This window comes from Mustela putorius, unplaced genomic scaffold, assembly GCF_011764305.1.
Source record: "Mustela putorius furo isolate JIRA1106 unplaced genomic scaffold, ASM1176430v1.1 tig00003896_pilon_pilon_pilon, whole genome shotgun sequence".
Lineage (NCBI taxonomy): Eukaryota > Metazoa > Chordata > Mammalia > Carnivora > Mustelidae > Mustela > Mustela putorius.
In genome coordinates, this window is record NW_025422045.1 from 6,236,834 (window position 1) to 6,248,970 (window position 12,137).

Sequence of the window (12,137 nt, forward strand, 5' to 3'; positions counted from 1 at the left end):
GGGAGGAGCCTGGGTGGCTCATTCGGTTAAGCATCTGTCTTTGGCTCCGGTCATGATCCCGTGGTCCTGGGATGGAGCCCTGCAATGGGCTCCCTGCTCAGCGTGTAGTTTGCTTCTCTCTCTCCCTCCTCTCCCCGCCCCACCTCTGTTTATGCCATTTCTCTCTCAAATAAATAAACAAAATCTTCAAAAAAATTTGGAAAAAAGAAAAAAGGGGAAAAAGGAAAAAAGGAAGAAAAAGAAAATTTTAAAAAGAAGAAAAGAGAGAGAGAGAGAAAGGACATTTGAATCTGCATCTATCACACCATCCTGAATAGTGAGGAATGAGGTGAGGCCCCATGCTTACAGATAGCTAAAAAACTAAAATATATTAATTCTTGCAAAGTGTCAAACATCTGCCTCTCAAATAAAATGAAAGTAACTTCATTGACTAAATGCTATATTGAAACTGAGATAATATTCCCTGTTATTATTATTGGGTAATATTCTATCCTAGAACTCATAATAAAAAAAGAGATGGAGAGATTTCTTTAAACCTAAAGATGTCAAATGAGAATAGAAGCCTGAGTATCTTGTTTTCATCTCTGGTTCTGAGTCATAGGCAATTTTTAGAAAATGTGATTCCCACATTCACTTTGCTCCTGAGAATGGATACAAAAATTTTGAAAAAAAAAAAAAAAAAGTCATGAACGATTGATACATGTATCAAGAATGCCCTAGAAGATATCTTAACCTAGCACAAATTTTGATCTTATAAACAAAAATGGAACATAATATTTAGTGGAATACCTTTTACCTCTTCAATATGGACACAGTTGGGTGTGCTCAGGTAAACACGCATGCAGATAGGTGGTCAAGAGGTTAAGGTAAATAGCACAATGAGAGGAGGGGAGGATTTCTTAGCATTTGGCTCTGTAGCACCAGGCAATGTCTGGTTTGGTATTTGCAGCTCTAGCTTGTGGGAAAAAAAATGGATTTTAGTTCCAGATATATTTGTAAGTCACTTGGAAGCTATCTCTTTGATTTACTTCCCCAAATGCTGCACTCTTTATTCACAGAAAATGAATATTTTTTCAGTTCCTAATTACCTGCTTGGAAGGAAGTGAGACAATATGAAAACTTGGTTAAGTTGTATAGATGGAATGAATTTTACCTCAGGTCCTCAATACTCTATGATAACTGCCACCATGTTTTCCCCTGCTGGGTGGAGACAAAGTCCAAGAATGTGAACTTGTTAAAAGTAGTTTTTGTCTAGTGAACTATGATTACTGTGACTGGTATAGAGAGAGATTACTAGTAGCTGACTCTAAATTTAGACATAATAGTCCTGGGTCACCTAGGTGGTTTAGTCATTAAGCGTCTGCCTTCGGCTCAGCTCATGATCCCAGGGTCCTGGGATTGAGCTCCGCATCAGGCTCCCTGCTCAGCAGGAAGCCTGCTTCTCCCTCTTCTACTCCCCTGCTTGTGTTTCTTCTCTCACTGTCTCTCTCTCTGTGTCAAATAAATAAAGAAAAGTCTTAAAAAAAAAAAAAGGGAAGAATGGTCTTTTCATTTCTAGGGGCAGAGTCTCAATTTCAAAGCACTTACTCTAGGTTACTGGTAAAATCAATTTTACTTCTACTGGGAACTTGTTGAAAAACACAATGCTAGGCAACAGAACGGTTAGGGTTGGTTTTTCTAAAGAAATAGTACATGGCTTTGAGGCCATAAGATAGGCTAGAGAAAATGACAAACTACAAAAATAAGTGAAGCGTACAAAGTCAGTTGGTTAGAAGCCTGGGCAAAAGCAAAGAATTCTGGGATAGTTGTTCTTTCTCACTGGGGAAAGGGGTTTCAGGGCTCTGAGAGAGCCACAGAATAGTACTAACTGGATTAGTAATGATGGATATTCAGACCTGAACCTCACTGCTTGAAATGTCTTAGGATTTGGCTGTTATTTTGAAGAGTAAGATTACTGAGTTAAACCAGGGTTATGACTCTACAAAGTCTTAGCATCCCAGGATTATGCTGACAGTCTAATAGCAGAGATAACTTTTCAAACATCTTAGGAACTAGCCATGTAGGCAGTGAGCAAACATGCTATTTTCATGAAATGAGTATTCATTGAGTACCCACTATGAGCCAGGCCCTCTTTGAGGCACAGAGATTCAGGTAAAATCTTTTCTTGACAGAGCTTATCTCCTAGTATTAAACGGCATCTCATGGGCAGGCAGTGCAAGAGCACAGGATGCTTTGAGAAGGAGGAATTAAGTCTTGGAAAAAATTTAAATCTAGGTTGGGGGAAGAAAACTGATTTTGAGATGCTTGATGGGAAGCCATTGGGCCCTATGAACCGAGGACTGAGTGGACTGGAAAAATTACATTAGTTGCAACCAATTTTTCTCTGTTTTGATGAGCTTCTTATATAAACCCGGCATTTGAACTATAAAAAGCTGTTGCTTTTTGTCAGTGAACCAAGCGACAATTTAGATGGCATTAATTCAATGAGCTTAATCTCTTACAGGAATCAATGAAGATTTACTTTGTAACCATCCCCTAAGTGACTTGCTATTACCATCAGTTATCCTGTTAGACCGGTGACTGTTTAAAAAGGTGTGAACAGACACATTTTACCTGCATAATTAGAAAGTCTGGGCTCTGCAACTTTTAGGACTTGATCTCAAGTTGCCAATTCATTGGCTCAGATTGTGCTTTTTGATTTTAAAGTTTGTTCCCCGCAATAAGTTACAAAGCTGTACCCTGATGATACACAAAACACTCATTCTCTGTGGTTATAATAAAATCAAGTTATCAGCCCAGACAAAAACATGCCATTGTTCTTACAGGATGTCCAGTCTTATCCGATGTCCCAATAGACTTCTAAATGATAGTTTCACTTTACAAAATCAACCTACTCTCCAGTTCATAGTAGCAGCAGTTTCATGCTCTGAAACGCTTTGAAGTTGCTGTAATTGCATTTATGCCTAATTGAAGAGACACGCTACCTACCTATTTCTTGGGAAGAGGGGTCTATCCCAGTTATTCTGTATTGGGCTGGGAAAAAAAAAAATGAGAGGTCTTGTCTTAAAAAAAAAATTTTTTTTTAAACTACAAAAGTGATGTTCCTGACAGAAAAATCAGAAATGAGAACTACGCAGGAAAAATCACCCACATTTCCACCAATCGCTGAGAGATCAAGTTATCATCTGTCCACTGTTTTCCTGTTCTGTCTTTCGACCTCTCTCCATTCATCATAGTTTAAGAAAATGAGATCATATGGTATACAGTATTTTGTGATTTGTCTCCCCGCCCCCTTAATAACCATCATGTTGTTTCATGTCATCCTACATTTCCTAATGACTGTGTATATGTAACAGGCATATATCTGACTTTATTCAAGGGCATAGTAGGCAATAGAATAAAGAATTTCCTTATTAATAGCGTGCCCCCGCTGCCCCTTCTCTACAGCCATTCTCAAAAACCGTAAGTGACCTCTGACCACCAATCTCAGTGTCGCATGAGCAACACGTGCGGAGAAGGTCAGCCGGCTACCGGCTCCCGCCGACGGCGTCAGGGCAGGACCCCACAGCCGGCCACTCTCCTCTCGTCGGAACCACGCAGCTCGCTCCAGGGTGGCCAGTGGTCCGCGGGGAGAGCTCTGCGGTCCCAGGGGCCCCGTTCCATAGACGCCGTGTCCCCTCTTCTCCCTCTCTAATCTCACTCACAGCTGAGCCCGAGTTCGGGGAAGCCGGGGTCACTGTGCGCCCCCTTATCCCCACGACAGCGTGGCCGTCGTAGCGCCTCGCGTCGCGGACCCTCCCAGCAGCAGGCCGCGGGATAGAGACCCCGAAGGGGCCCTTGCTGGCCCAAGCCGGGTGCCGCACGGCGCCGCTGCTGGACTAGAGCCGCGCGGGGCCGCGCCGTCCCCGAGTGATGACGCGCTTCCTGCCCTCCCGGCGCTCGCGGGCTGTGCGCTCGCGCTCGCCCTCGGCTCTTGTTCCGCGCCCGGAGCCAGCGGCGGCGGCAGCGGCTGAGGCGGCTGCGGGAGCGGAGCGGTCGCCGGGCGCGCGGGGGGACGCCAGCTGCACTCCGGGGCAGGCGCTCTGCAATGAGACAGTAAATGCATCCCCCGGTAAGACGCACGGCTCACTCGGGTTTTCCTCTTCCTCCAGCTGCATGCACGTTGCATGAATTTCTCGTGTCTTTTCCCTCCCCTTTACAGAAGGAAAATGTGGGTGGTTTTTTCCTCCCTTTTGCATCTCGTGAGTGATGCCAATGCAGAAAAAACCTGCAAAGCTCCCAGATTTGATGTCCTAGGAGGGCTTTTTGCAAAAAATAAATAAATAAATAAATAAAAATAAAATAAATTTAATGCACCTGTCTATTGCACATGTATGTTTCACTGCACTCGACCTGGGCGCAGCGGTTTGCAAACAGGCTGGCAGCCGGCGCCTGAGAACGGATTCCTGGCCGCGGGCAGCCAGTCCCCTCCGGGGCTCCCGCTGGGTTTCCGGTAACTGGGCTTTGAAAAGCGGCCCCGCCTGCATGGAGTGTCCCCTCGGCCCGGGCCGAGCCCCCGCGCCAGGAGAGTTGGCGCGGGCGGACCGGCTTCATTCCAGCACTGGCCGCCCCGACTCCAGAGCCACTTTGCAAACAAGTCTCCGGCCGAGGCTCGAGGCAAAGACAGCCCGCCGACGCGGAGCTCGTCCAGTACCGGACTCCCAGACCTGCCGATTCTACGACTCCCCTTGGCAGTCTCGCCACCAGCTAAACTGCTGGCTGCTAAGGGACCTGGGCAGCGCCCGCCCGAGTGCGAGAGCAGGATTTGGATTTAGTGCCGCTGGCCTCGCACTGGACGAGCGGCGCCCTTTCCTTTGGCCCCGCAAGCTACAGTTTCGCGCTCATTGGGAGCCGGGGGGTCCTGGGGACTGGGCATTTCGGGATTCCCTGAGGGGACCGAGGAACGACGTTCGAGGGCGCCATATTTTCAGTGGGTCTTGGCTGCGGAGGGAAGGGGCGTACAGTTTCTGCGGTCCCGGGGACATTGCGGCGCCCCCGCAGGAGAGGCCGGAGGGGTTTTCGCCGGGAAAGTTTGCGCGCCGAGGCAGGCGCGGAGGCGGCGGCACAGAGCGCGCACGGAGGCTGTTCCCGCAGGGACGCGCGGGCTGCAGCGCGTCGCCAGGCCGGCCCGGCCCGGGTGGAGGGCCCAGAGCCTCCGTCAGGGGCTGCGCGCCCGCCTCCCCCAGCTCCCTGTCCCGCTGAGACGCGGCGTGCGGGCTCCGAGGCGCAGGGAACACGCCCCTCTCCCCAGCCGCCGCGGCCGCCCGGGCGCTCCGCCCGAGCCGTGCGCTTGGCGGCGTCCCCCGGCTGGGCGCCTGGTGCGGAGCGTGCTCCCGGCGCAGGGCTTCGCCTGGGCGCTCCGCACGGCGCGGGAGCTCTGTCGCTGCGGGAGAGGAGGGGAGCCGACTGGCGGTCCGGTGCGAGGGCCTGGCCTGCGGTCGCCCCGGGGCCGAAGAACGGCCGGAGCCTCCCCGAGCCTCCTTGACTGCGGTGGCGACAGCAGCAGCGCCCGCGGCTGCGTGCTCGGCTTTCGCAGCGATGCCAGCTCTTGGAGGCGAGATGGGGGGTGGGGGGGCGTTTCCAGAAGTTGGGGCTTCAGGTGACGCGTGGGGGAAACTCGAATTTGTGCCGTCCGTGAAGAGTCGAGATGATTGGGGGAAAGAGAGTTGTTTCAGAATCCCTGCGTCTCGTGGTGAAAACGAACCTCCGGTTATTAACAGAAGATGAGAGAAGCGGGAGCTGAGGTGTTTGGTGTTGTCCAAGACACAAAGAGGAGGGTAGGGATGATGTCCCGAGAAATGGGGCCCCAGATGCACATAAATTACAAGCACGCTGGTGCTCCACTGCATACTTTGGCTTTGATAGTACCTGGGTGTGCTGAGCTGTGGCATTCGTCAGGTTGCGCGCTATCCTCCTCCCTCCTCCAGAGCCTGGAGTTGGCGACTTCTCAGGAGTGGGGCCATGGGCATTCTTTTCTTTTGAAATACAGTAGATTGTGATCGCTCCTTTGTGAAGGGGCAGAGGAAGGGCGTGTTTGCTGACCTACAATCAGCTGAATGCAGAAACATGCCAGCATTTCTCCTTGGCGTCTTATTGAAACGATGCCATAGTATTGAGGTCATGTCAGCACTTTGGGGCTTCATCATTGGAGAGTCTTCAAGAGATCACAGAAAAAGGCAGAGGAGTGTGATGCTTTCATCTGGGATGCGCCCTGTGATGTCGGGGGTTAGGTTGGTCCTTTGCTAGTCCGCTTCATTAAGTGCCTCCAGTGTGGTTGTCAGCCATTGCGTTTCCAAGATTTATCTTCTGGTTACTGATTTGGGAGATCTATGAAAACACTGTGTAGGGGTGGTGGATGTGACCAGTGGCCTTGAGGGTTACCTACATGAATGCTCGCTCTTCCCTTCCTTCCTTTTCTCTTTCTTTCAGCCCTGGAATTGTGGAAAACACCCAGAGCCCAAGATACATTTATCTAAAATCAGCATAGCTGATTTAGGAGAGAATCAAATCGGTTGCAGAAAACCATCTACTTTGTAAAATTCCTAGTCTTAGTCCCGGTACCTTGAATCACAAAGAGACCAGGCTCTTCAGATTGGGGAAGTCACTGATTTTTCTCTGCCTTTGTACCCACTCAGGTTATCAAGGAGATACAAAACAGTTTTAATTAAAGTGTCCTTTTTGACACTGATGTTGTGGTTCTTCCTCCAAATGGAAAGCATATTTAAAACTGTTAAATGAGTTACTGGGGATACGCTTTACAGGCTTAGGCTTATAGGTATGTCTTGAATTAGCTTACTGCTAAACCTCCTAGTTTAGGGTTTTTCAAACCGAACACTGTTTCTTTCCTAGAGTATTTTCACTGAAAGTCAAGTTTTACAAAGAGGTGTGTTTGTGTGTGTGCGCGCACGCGTGTGTAAATGATGGGGGGGAGATGGAGATCTCTAGTCCAGTTTCTGTGTTTTGTACCTCAAAATTATACCTATTCCCTTCACCCCCATTCGTCAATCCTAGCAGATTATTAGTTCCCAAGAACAGTTAAAGGTGGTTACAGATGGTGAACAATCCAAGTTTTTACCAACTATGGTCAGGAAAAAAAATCTGCACATCTAGAAATGCATTTATTCATTTTAGCATTATGTTTTGTAACTACATATATGTCACATACTGTATTCATGTGCTAAATGTTAATACAATACAAATTAAATTTTTAAAAATTTTCTTAATAAAGCTGAAATAAAAAATTGAAGAAAAGTTGCAAATCCTTCAATCCTCATTCCCAAATTTACCTTCATATTTATCAGATTCTTGGGCCTCTCCTAACAAAATGTTATAAATTGTGCTTTGTTGTCTCTTGCCTGATTCATATTATAGCTTTGTAACTTGATCAAAGTTCCTGGATTTTCGTTGTTGTTAAGAGGATTTTATAACTACAAAAGGTTAGAAAACGCCTGTGGGTTTTGGAGCTTTGCCTGTCCATTTACTGGGCTGTGTGATGTGTGTGTTGTGGTGTGTGTGTTGTGCTGTATATGCACATGTCCAAACACTTGGGACAGTGTCAGAAACTTGTGATCTGTAACATTATTGATTCAGAACTTTTGAGTCATAATGTTTTCTTGGAGTTTTGGGTGGTGTTTGGCCAATACAGGAAGTATTTAAAAAAGAGTTAAATAATTCAAAGTTATTTTTATTGGGTACAAAAAACATTTTAAAGACAAGAAGGAAAACGTAATAAGCAGGGCCAAAATTTCAGCTTAACTTACCCAACTGGTGCCTTTTTAATTACAGTCCTTTCCCCCAGAACTTCTTAATCCTATTACTTTTATATTTAATAAGGAGACTAGTTAAAACATAAGCCAAACAGAACTATTACAAATAATGGGGATAAATGGTGGGCTTACCCAGATGTTTTGCCTAAAGTTAAATGAGTTAAGGAATCTGAACTCTGTTGAACTCCCCCTGTAGGCCTCCTTCACAGGCCCCCTCCTCAATAAGTGGGGGATTTTAAAAGGCAAAAAGTCTTGGAGGGAGTGGAGGCAAAAAAACAAAAAAGAAACAAAATGCTTAAGGTAGGCTTCTCCCGTCCATTACCATCCTAACAACCGTTGGCTCAGCAGCAGGTGCCATTTGAATGACAGCTGGTAGACAAGTCTGGGTACAAAGTGCTTTGGTTGTGAGAGCCTTTCTTTACCCAGAACTGTGAATTAAGACTGGGCTCATTTGCCACCCATTTCACAGTGGATTTTCAGAGTCAATGCCAAGAACAGTGGTCAGTGTTTCTCTTAACCAATGATTTAATTTTAGCCAAAGTGATGCTGTTCTGAATTTGTAGGAAAAGAAATGAATATTTGTATTTCCTTTTTACTCTGTTAATTCCAATCTTAGCAAACAAAATTCTCGAAGTCTCCCTATCCACTTACTCAGCATTTGTTTTGAGGGCTTATGAGGCACTTCATGCTAGGACAGCCCCTGCCCTAACCTCACATGCTGACTTCCTAGGGGATGATACTCATTTGTACTTTACATAGCTAATAGATGCAGAAAACCATCTACTTTGGGGTGGGGGAAAATGAGTGTGTGATTAAATAGATTTAAAGGACAACATCGTAGAAAGATGAACAGAGGGGCGTCTTGGTGCCTCAGTGGGTTAAAGCCTCTGTCTTCAGCTCAGGTCATGATCTTAGGGTTCTGGGATTGAGCCCTGCATCAGGCTCTCTGCTCAGCAGGGAGCCTGCTTCCCCCTCTCTCTCCACCTGCCTTTCTGCCTACTTGTGATCTCTCTGTCAAATAAATAAATAAAATCTTAAAAAAAAAGAAAGAAAGAAAAATGAACAGAGGATATGAACAGTGTTCCCAGAAGCAGAGATGTAAATGGTCTGTAAACATGTGAAAAGATTTTTAACCTCCACAGTGGTCAGGGAAACACACATTTAAAACAGATATTACCTTTTCTATCCATCCAGTTGACCCACTTTTTAAAAAATTGGTGGCATCTTCTGTTAGATGTATTGGGGGGCAACTCACAGACTCTCACGGGAGTATGAATTGTTGTAAGATTTAGGGAAAGCAGACAATTTCTCTGTAAGTTTGGAACCTGCTTCCATATGCACTAGCAATCCCATATTTAGAGTCCTGTCTTATAGGAGGAAAATCATCAGGATGCAAGGACCTGTGCATGAAGATGTTCATTGTAGGGTTATTAAAGTAAATGAACAAGCAACTTGAAATGTCCCTCAGTAGGATGAATAATATAGTGTTTATTTTGGATTTTGTAAGGGATATCCATGATGTTTTAAATGGAAGTAAAATCAAGTTACAGAGTATCATATGTAGTATGATCCTATTTCTTATTTAAAAAAGAAGTCCTATTCGTATAACCTGGGAGAATGATGTGTAAGGACACACAAAACTTGAGACTGTTTAAAATTGTCAGCGGGAACAGGGGGTGATTAACTTGGTCCATATACACCTTGATGGGTTTACTTGCTCAAACACAAAAGCTTTTCTATGGAAGCACTTGAAAATGGTATTTGGTTCATGAATATGAAACTTGTTTGGGACCATTTTGGAAACAAAAGATGAGCAGTATCTCAGCTGCTTTTTCTGATGCCTTCTGCAACAATCTTTTATCTCTTTGGAAACTTTCATTCAATTATCTCCTGACATCCTGAGATTTCCCACTTTTGAGTCAGTGCCTTCATTGTCAAGGAGGGCTTCAGGAAAAGCTGTTTACCTCTATCCCCCACCGGGGAGAGTAGTGAGATTAAGAGACAAGAAAGCTCTGAGGATATGTGCTATGGTGAGTGCCATAAAGTGTGTAAGCCTGACAATTCACAGACCTGTACCCCTGGGGCTAATAATACATTATATGTTAATAAAAATAATAAGTAAGTAAATAAATAAAATGGGGGGGGAGCTCTTAGTGGGGTGCCTGGGTGGCTCAGTCAGTTAAGTATCTGCCTGGGCTCTGGTCATGACCCTATGGTCCTGGGATTGAGCGCTGCATTGTTGGGCTCCCTGTTCAGCAGAGACTTGCTTCTCCCTCTCCTTCTGTCCCTCCCCACCATTCATGAATGCGGTGTCTTTCTATCTATCTCTCTCTCAAACAAAACAAATAAATAAATAAAATCTTAAAAAAAGAAAAAGCTCTTGGCAAGCACTCTCCTTTTCCTTGACTTTCTCTGATCCCAGCTGAGTGAAGGTCTGGCCAATGGCAGTGTCCTCAGGTAGCAGCAGTGTATCCTAAAGCTTGGTTTTCCTATCTGAGGCTCAGAAAGCCTGTTTAATGGCTGTGCTGGCATTTGAACTCAGGTCTCCTTCATGACTCTTAGCTTCCTGACTGCTCCACCTGAATCATTTATAATCTTGCCTCTTAGTGTGATTTTGAAACTTGAGGGGATTTATGAATTCTTAGCAGTTACCGCTAAAATCAAACTTTGTAAAGTAGTGGCAACTCCATCTACGTTTTAAGAAGTCCATCTTCTGGGGAGCATTTGGGTGGCTCAGTTGGTTAAGTGTCTGCCTTTAGCTCAGGTCATGGTCCCACGGTCCTGGCACGGAGCATGCTCCCCCCCCTCCCCCCCCCGCGCTCCTGCTCTCTATTGTTATCTCGGTCTCTGTCCCTCTCTCAAATAAATGAATAAATAAAATCTTAAAGAAAGAAAGAAAGAGGTGACATTTTGTGACCCTATGAGTTCAGGTGGGAGGCTCAGAATCTCAACCCACTGCAAGCCAGGGCTCTGCTGCACAATTTAAAAATCTTGGTTTAGGTACACCAGTGGTTCCCCAGCTAAAATGCATCAGAATCACCTGCAGGGCTTGTTAAAAGCCAGATTGTCCAGGTTTTCAGACTCGGTGAGTCTTGGGTGGGGTTTAGTGATTTGCATTTATAATAAGCTCCCCAGTGATGCTGATCTTGCTGGTCATGGACCATACTTTGAGAACTGCTGGTTTAGAGAACACCAGCTTCCCGATTTGCAGATCTTGTGCTCCTGTCTAGCCAGTGTTCTACCCTGTCCTGGATGAAAGTTAGAATGCCAATCGAGGCAAGCTAACTCAGTTATACCAATTTTACCAAGCAGGGAGAAATCAGTATTTGTGTTATTTTATTTAATTGTTGTCTGCCTCTGTTGTATGTGTTTGGGGTTTAGTGATGGATAAATGGATGGATGTTTACTCCACAGTAAAAGTCAGAGTTCATGAGTATTGTTTTAAATATTTGGTAATGGATTCTCATGAGAGAGTGGAGAGGACTGTTAGGGATTGTTTGGTTTTGGTTTTGGTCTTTCAACATGCATGCATAGCAAGATTTGAAGTCATTGATTTCTTTTAATAAAAAGTTGCTACATGTGAAGGGCATTGTGAAGAAAATGGTGACCAGATGATGTTGCTTAAATTGTATTGTAATCTGGTCATTAGTGCATTTTTTTTTTGGAGGAAATTAAGTGCCGTAGCCATTAATTTCAACAAGTGTCTATTTCACTGCCTCCAGAGGGGACAAATTTCTAACAGTGCTTATCAGTGGCATGTGTGTGCTTGGCTGTCCCCAGGGACCCTCATTTGTGTGTATGTCCTTAGAGGCTCAGATGACCCCAAGCTTAAGAGAAGTTTCCCTGAAAGGCTCCCCTCCCCACTGATACCCTGATTCTAAAATTCTTTAGCAGATAAACGTTTGTTCTATTTTTAGCCACATAATTTTAGTGCTTTTTATTTTCTAATGATTTCACATATAAGTTATAAGCAAAGCAAAATTGGTCGTGGGGTGTATAAAAAAATGGAATGTTCATGAAGGAGATCTTGTTTCAGTTTGTAGGATGAATCTCTTTTGTAGGGTTCTCCCCGATGACAACTCATTGGGATCACCTATGGATTCTGATGCATTGGTTTGGGTGTGGCCTTGGCACTGGTGGGTAAGTTTTCCATGTAATTCTGATAAGTAGCCAAGGTATAGAGCTTCGATTTACAGTCCTCTGCCTCATGTTGCCTCATATTTGAAGATTCTATTGATCTGGACCATAGTCCCTCCTCCCTTCAATAACTACTTCTTCTTCTTCTTTTTTTTAATATATATTTTGCACGAATGGAACAAACCAAATGAATTT

The 12,137-nt window shown here is 45.1% G+C and overlaps 1 protein-coding gene across 3 annotated transcripts in view; it reads left to right on the plus strand.

Moving 5' to 3' along the window:
* The first annotated feature begins 3,950 nt into the window (after positions 1-3,950).
* Positions 3,951-12,137, plus strand: part of TLN2 (talin 2) — a 423,915-nt gene continuing 415,728 nt past the window's right edge. For 2 of the 3 annotated variants that reach the window (XM_004758776.3, XM_045067453.1), the window contains exon 1: positions 3,953-4,111. The gene's annotated coding sequence lies outside the window, so the exon portion shown is untranslated. Of the gene's footprint in view, positions 4,112-12,137 lie in introns of all 3 variants that reach the window. The other variant, XR_006602771.1, reaches the window with a different exon arrangement.